Source organism: Xiphophorus couchianus, chromosome 8 (assembly GCF_001444195.1).
Source record: "Xiphophorus couchianus chromosome 8, X_couchianus-1.0, whole genome shotgun sequence".
In the NCBI taxonomy this organism is placed as follows: domain Eukaryota; kingdom Metazoa; phylum Chordata; class Actinopteri; order Cyprinodontiformes; family Poeciliidae; genus Xiphophorus; species Xiphophorus couchianus.
This window is the reverse complement of record NC_040235.1, coordinates 5,085,952-5,094,380: the sequence shown is the minus strand read 5'-3', so window position 1 is coordinate 5,094,380 and position 8,429 is coordinate 5,085,952.

Sequence of the window (8,429 nt, the reverse complement as noted above, 5' to 3'; positions counted from 1 at the left end):
CTCTCTCCCTGAAGGATAAGTCATTTTTGAGACATTGTTTTGCTAACTTAACTTCTGACCAAAGCTTTGGACGTTTGGATGCTCACTGCACGGCAGCTCATGTTACCGGCGAAGCATGTGGTACTTACTGTGGCCACCATTGGGCCCCAAGAGCAATATATTTGTTTTCTTTTTATCAATAAATAATGATTTCTACATACATTATCAAATATATATTACTGTAAAAAACAAATCACTTCAAAGTGAAATGTGTGTTTTTGATGTTATGATGACAGAAATTATTACTAAAATATATATATAAATATATCAGTTCCACTGAGGAGACCCCTTAGTGGTGTTGGGGCCCTAAGCAGCTGCTTAGTTTGCTTATGCATTGGGCTGGCCCTGACTGTATGCAAGCGTTTAGCTTGAAAAGCTAGCTGAAAAGTTCCTTTGTTAGTAATTCTATCACCAGGAGAAATTACAAGTTTTTTGTAGTATGTTTAATGTCTGCTAAAAAGTTATTTTTGAAAGGTATTATTAATCTGACAAGCACACATCAGGAATTATGTCCTAATTTATTGATACAGATTGTATGGCATTCACATGGACGTTTTGGCTTTATTCTTGGCACAGAAAAGGAAAAGATTTTCCAGTAACTGTGGGTGCATTAGCGCCTCCCACTCCTCCTTGTCCCCACCAACTTGCATGATAAAGTTACACGTTGTGTGTGTGTGTGTGGTGGGGGGGGGGGGGGGTGTATGTATGTAAGTAGGTATGTATGTAGGGGTGTGTGTGTGTGTGTATGTATGTGATTAATTGTCTTAAAAATATTGCGAGAAATGATAATATTATTTGAAGACCATTTTAATCTGCTATGTAATGATAATGACATAATGAGGCATCCTGCCAAAAATAATTAATATTACTTTATTACTTTATTTTCAAAACAACACTTAATACTGGAACTGGTAAACAAAATGAACAAAACAACCAAAAATAAAATGGACTCTCAGTCTGCGTTAACAAAAAAAAATGCTCTTGAATAAAAATTAAACACAACATAAAACCAAAGTGGAAATAAAAACTACATTCAACCAAGAGCACAGATTATGAAGTATGTATACTATATTGTCCTTGATAATTATAAGATAAGATAGATAAGATAAATCTTTATTGTCATTGTCACAAGGACAACGAAATTCAAAGGGTGCCATCAGTCGGTGCATATGCCCAAAAACAAACAATAACTGTCTCACAATTCACAACGCAAGAATCAACAAACAACTGGCAAAAAAAAAAAGTAAGAATAGCCACATTCTCACATACATCATTATGATGATTAATGGTTGTTTTTGATTGCATTTAGTTTTGTTATTGCTATCGGGTAGAAACTGTCTCTGAGACGGTTGGTTCTGGTTCTGGTTGCTCTGTATCTTCTGCCTGAAGGCAGCAGTGTGAACAGAGAAGGTCCGGGGTGAGAAGTGTCCTTTGTGATGTGTTGTGCTTTTCTTAGACAGCGGTCGCTGTGCAGGTCCTCCAGTGAGGGGAGAGGGCAGCCAATGATTTTTTGGGCTGTATTCACAACCCTTTGGGGAGCTTTCCTTTGAGCCGTAGTGCTGCTGTTATACCATATGCAGATACAGTAGGTCAGTATGCTCTCTATGGAGCACTTGTAGAAGGACACCAGCAGCTTCTCCTTGATGCTGTTCCTCCTGAGAACCCTCAGGAAGTTCAGTTATTAGATTTAGATAGAGTAGATGGACATATCCGACTACCTGATGCAGTAGTTCACTCCTCCCTTACACTAAGGAAATGAGGAAGGGAGTCAGTGAAAAGCACAGGAGTTGAGCCTTTTTTCATCCAGAGTCATCAATAGAAAGAGGAAAAGGCAGGAAGAAACGATAAAGGTGATGAATTAAAATGAGGTTGATCATTTTCATTTATCATTCGATTAATTGATTTATTGTTTATTGTGACAGGGCTTTGTATGTATATCTGTGTATGTGTGTGTGTATCTGACAACAGTTAAATAATTCCATCATAGGATTGCATTGTAAACCTGAAAACATTCAAAAATCAGCATAAAGCTTAAATCGCAATCATTGAAAAATCTTAAAAAATATCAAAATCCAAATCATTTGAAGACAGAAAACGAAAATTTTTCTTGAATTTTGTGGACTTTTGAAGATTTTATGGGGCTAAACTTTGCATAAAAGCTAAAATATTTCAAAAAGTACAGTAGTAAAATTTAGCAAAAGATATAGCACAGTTCTGCAGAAGGAGCCGAACATTTTGATAGATACATTGAAAAAAATAGTTAAAGTTTGCAGAAGTAAAGACCAAAAATCATCAACAGGATCTTAATAATGCATTCTCACTGATAGAAGAACATCAGTGAATAAAACAGGTCTGTTTAGATCCACATTCTTTACCCAGTGCATATCCGGGTCCATCTAGTAAACAGAAATATCAATATCTGATCTGATGTTTTACTGAGATCAATTTAATCATCATTCTTATAGTGATACTCCCCCTACTGGCCAGATATTGAGACCATAAGTAAAATAATACTGCTAGTGAATTACAGGAAACAAAATATTTAACCAGAATTAACATACATTTCTGCTATAACCTCTAAAATATATGTAAAGAATAAACAAATAAGGACATAGATATATTAAGTATTATACTGACATGAGACTTGAAGCACAAATATTTAAATGTGTTTTATCCTTTTCTCCATCAAACTATTTTCTTCCAGATGAAACAGACTCATTTATTTAGTTTAAGATTAATATTAACACACAAACATGAAGGCAGAAGTGAATTTCTTTTCTAGGTTGATATTTGGATTGTTCTTTAAATCTGACAGATTAATACTGAAAGAAAAAAAGTTTTAAATTAATTTCATGATTTCAGGTTCAACTCTGAGCTTCAAACATTATCCAACATGGTGGATTATCTCATGTGGATCTCATCCAGAACCAGATGGTTTATAATTGACCATCTGGTTCTGAATGAAGCTCCATCAGATTCTCCTCTCAGTCATTTCAAATCAACATGTTTGTTTCAGAATCAGATCTTTCTGCTCTTTAAACAAGGCTGGACATTATTCAGGAGGATCAATGATCAGGAACATGTTGGAGGATTGGACCGGTTCTGATGGGAATAATTTAAAACATCTGGTTGATGATCTGTTTGTGGAGTAGATTAAAAAATAATCTACTCCACAGAAGATTCTTAACATGAGTTTTTCTATCAGGATCCATCAGAGACTCAAACCAGAACCAGAGTCCAGCTGTGTGTCCATGAAGAGCAACAGGTCAAATGATAAACACATTGACTTTAAATCTCCTGGATCTCCACCATCAGAGAGGTGAGATGTTTCTAACTGCTGTAACTGTACGAACTGTTCAGTCTAAAAAGTTTTTATTTCAAATGTGTTTGTTGTGAGCTCAGCTCATTTCCCAGCATTTCTATGTTCATATGTGAAATCAGGGGCTCATCTACATACTTTCTGAGGTGTATGCAAACATGTTATCGGCGCATAGGCGCCGGAACAATGGGGACCAGAGGGCCATTGGCCCCACACTTTACAACCCTGGCCTGCCCGTCGGCTGGTCCCACCAGACATTTACACAGGCGGGCAAATCACTCGGGCAATCCGTGACTGACATGAGTCTGTGTTTATATACAGACAGAGGTACAGACTAAACCTACAGCACTGAGATCTGGACCAAATTTAAGGCTCCAGATCATAACAGTCACCCAAAGGTTTACACACATGCGGCAGCTTTGGGTCGGGTTGGGATCGTGAACCGGCCTCACATCTGAAAAAAGGCTTGAACTTTGATCAATTCTGCCTAAAAATTAAATGAGATTTCTGTATTTGTCACCATATATAGCACTGTGACAATGTTTTCTTTCTAATGGCATTGGGGTGACAAAAAATAAAAAGAACATCAGGCCATGTCCGTTTACGGGTCCGGACCAAATGCTCCCCCACACTTTGCGTAGAGCAGATCATTTTTGCTCAGGTTGAAAAATAATAGCATTATTCTTTTTTTCTTCTTTGCTCTTCCAAAAGCCAATCAGCCATCAGTAGCCATAAATATCAATTTGGAACAAACTTCCAGAAAACTGTAAAACAGCTGAAACACTGACTTCTTTTAAATCTCAACTAAAAACCCACCTGTTTAGGATTGTATTTGAAATGTAATCAATTACAAATTTATTGATGGAACCTGACTTAATGCTGTGTTTTGATTATTGATTCTATATTGCTTTGTGTTTCTGTGTTTGTAATGATGTAAAGCACTTTGAAATGCCTTGCGGCTGAAATGTGCTATACAAATAAAATTTGATTGATTCATTGATTGATTTAATTAAAACAGAAAAGAATTTTTTTTTATTTTTTATTATCTAATAAAAATGTTGTTACTATTAACAACATTTAGGAGTAATAAAAAAGTTATATTGTGTCAAAACATCTTGTAGGTAGCGAGTCTGTGTGAGTCTGTGGGGGTGAATACGCCAAAGCCTAAATGTTATTGATCAGTTTACTTTTGTAAATTTGGCAACTTGGCTCTTTTTCTGTAAGCTAAAAATGAATGAGTGGAGTTTGAATCCTCCCGTAGTTCTAAGAGCGGTCGTTTGGATCCTGCCAGAGCTTTTTACTGTGTGCACAGTTCTGGCGGTTTGCTGGTTTATGAGCTTTTTGTGTGTGTGTGTGGTTTGGTGAACTGAAGAGCTGACGGGTCACCCGGTTGGACAACTGTTTCACCGGGTGCTGGTGCATTCATACCAATGATGTAATGATGACAAAACCTTCATACAAACACAGTGTTTTAATACCGTCGATCTCTGTATTCAGCTGTTCTTAGGTCGGTTGCAGGTATTTATCCCCTTTTACATTTTTCCAGACTCCTTTTCGGAAAATGAAATAAAGTCCATTCCGCCATCTAAATGCTCTGTGTAAAGCTGCCTTCTGCATGTTCCCCACCGACAACTTATTTTCCACCAGATCACTATGACTGCAGCGCATGGTAGACCCAAAAACATTGTCCTCCAGTTAAGGGATGTTTACTGTTTACTTTGGGACAAACCCACTGAATTTATTGACACGTGCCATCATATCAATTGAACAAGTGTGCGCGCCTGACATTCAAAGTGCGTAACAGAGGTGACGAAACACCCATAGCTCCCCCACCTCAAAAATGAATCCGGCGCCACTGCTTCGGCGACTCCCCACACCACCCCCCACTATGACATAAACTTGTACAACTCATCTTTAATTAAAGTATCAATATAATAAAAGTACATATATGTGAATAAATTGCTGCCTACAGTGCAATTAAAAAAGAATGAAACAAAAGACAGGGCAATATTTCATCATTTAATATATAAGTGAGCCAAAGAGCCACTTCTGTTAGCCTGTGTCTAGAACCGCCTATGGGCTGCATGTTTTCTTTCATTCTTATAGCTTGATAGGAAGTCTTATCCAATCTGGTCACCCACATTAATACAATGGTGAAATAATATTGACCACAAAACACTATATTTATAAGAAATATCAATGATTTTTCCTACACAATCCTAATAAACGGTTTCACTTCACAATATTTATTAATTTATTTATTAATCTATTAATCTATTTGTATGATTTGTTCTTTAAATTGCCATTTATATTATTTTTCGGTCTCAGGAAATGATTGAGGGATGAAGAGACTGATGTCTGGTTCTTTAGGTTATGATGGGTATGCGGTGTTCCTCTCCAAATCCATTCTGTCTGATATCAAACAGTCCAGTGTACGCCACTGAATATCTCTGTGTTACAGGCCCTGCCTTTCCCTAGGGGGGGCGGTGGAGAGCAATGGATAGGAGCAGGAAGAGAAGAGTGGAGTGTGTTAGCTTGAGAGACTCGAGCTGTGGAGTAGTTGTTGTTGCTCACCTTGCCAAGAGGAAGAAAGTTCTACAAGCTTTCATCTGCCTCTTCCTTGTTTTGCTGCCAGCAGAGCAGGACCTATGAGCTTGTTACCAGCAAACAAGCCAAAGTAGACACCAGCCTGTTCTGGACTTACTTAGGTAACACTGGGGGCTCGCTCCGGGATCACTCTGCTAGAAAAAAAAGAAAGCAAAAGAAACGGGGTGGGGAATGGCAAGAAATGGATGAAGCAAGCTGAAAGAACTTTGTGGGAGTTCCCAAGATGGCTGTGACTGGCGCCAATGCTGCTGCCGAAGTATCAACGCACTTGGAGGGAAGGAGCCAAAGAGTAAGCTTAAACCCCTTCCTGATGGATATAGAAGAGACCCGACAGGACAATGCGGGTTTGTGTGATGAAATGGAGTAGCGTGGTGATGATCAGCGGGTGACGAGTATGGAATTAATTCCAGCCGCGAGCGAAGCTGCTGATTACGCTCTACCATGGCCGCTTACCCCGCCGCCATCAGAACATTACAACCCCTTTAACAAACTGCGGTGAGACTTTAGCCCATTTCTATCCAAGTCATGGTGGCGCTGGAAACGTAGCATCCACGCCTCATGTGACGACATGTTATATGGATAATAAGGCTGATAGCCGAGGTGTACGTGCTGTTGACAGATTTCCTCTTTCCCCGCTTACTGCACCGAACTGGGAACGCTGTGTAGCTTCATCTCTGACCAACACGGTACCACTTATTCATCAGTCAGAGGGGTTTGGCCACACACTACAAATTTGTCCACCTGCACGACTGGATTTCCCTCACATGCGCGGAGGCTCCATACATCATGTTGTAGCACCATTTGGCAGAGTAGAGAACAACCACAGATTTTGTATTTCACCCCAGCTGCAAAATACAGTCTGTGATCAGCACTCCGGTTCCTTTAATCTTGTGCATGGATTGAATGACATAGGCAGCAGTGAGTGTCAAACATGTAATGAGAAGATTCCAATACTGCGGCCAGGCCATTTTGATGGAACAGGTTCATGGAAAGGCTTCTTTTACCAGTTTGAATGCTGTGCTAAGGCTAATCACTGGACTGAAAAGACGGAAGCTGTCCAGTTAAGGTTCTGCCTCACTGGTCCGGCTGGAGCCATTGTCCATAAGAATCCCAGATCAGCTGATTGGAGCTATCGGCAGATTGTTGAGGAGGTCGAAGCTGCTTACGGACCTTGTTCGGAACATGCTGCAGCTATTGGCATCAAACTGAAGCAAAGAGTCAAGAAAACTGGAGAAGCTCTACATGTACTAAGAGATGGCATCTATGAAAAGGTCTCTGTTGTTTATGCCAACTGTACAGAGAGGGAGCAAGATCACATCAGTGTGGAGATTTTCTTTAATGCTCTAGCAGACCCTGATCTGATCCAAAAACTGTTAGGAGCGACCGTGCACCCTTGCATTGGATAATGGAATAGCCCAAAGATATGAAGCGACAAGGATGGCTGCCCGTGCGGTCACACAATTGATGCAGCCCACCACACACAACTTGACATCTCAGGGGGCCAGGTTACCAATGGTGCATGAGGGCTGCGACCTGTCCCAGTGGGAGCCATCCGAGAAACATCGACAGCAATCCATCTCAAGTAAGAACAAACAATTAAGAATGCGTACCCACTGCCTCTGATTCAAGAGTCTCTGGACACCCTCTCCACTGTGAAGTTCTTCATCACACTCAACCTAACATCTGGATACTGGCAAGTGGAAATGACACCTCAGGCAAGAAGAACCGCTGCATTCTGCACACGTAAAGGGCTTTTTGAATGGAACGTGATGCCTTTTGGACTGTGTAATGCTCCAGCCACTTTCCAAAGGCTCATGGACCGTGTCCTGACAGGGTTGCAATGGGAGACCTGTTTGGTCTATCTCGATGACATTATAGTTCTAGGACAAAACACTGGTCAGATGTTGGAATGACTGGAGCATGTGTTCACCAGGCTGCGTGCAGCTAAGCTCAAGCTCAAACCCTCCAAATGCTGCCTGTTTTGGGATCAAGTAATTTTTCTAGGCCACAAAGTTTCGGCTGAATTTGTTGCCACAGACCCCCAGAAGATTCAGCAGATACAGGAGTGGCCCATGCCTCAAAACGTGGGGGAGGTGCGGCAGTTTATGGGGCTGGTTTCATATTATCGCAGTTATGTGGAAAATTTTGCCACCATTGCCAAGCCACTCCACGAGCTCACCAAAAAGTATGCACGTTTTACTGGACAACTCAATGCCAGGAGGCTTTTGAAGAACTCAGACGACGCCTAACATCAGTGCCTGTCCTCGGCTACCCTCTGGATAGCGGTGAGTTGCTCCTTGATGGTGATGCCAGTGACTGTGGTATTGGTGCTGCTCTCTCTCAAATACAGGAGGGGGAGGAGAGAGTCCTGGCATATGGCAGCAGATATCTGTCGGCTACCAAGAAGAACTACTGCACCACCAGACAGGAACTCTTAGCTGTGGTGTTCACCTCACACTTCAGA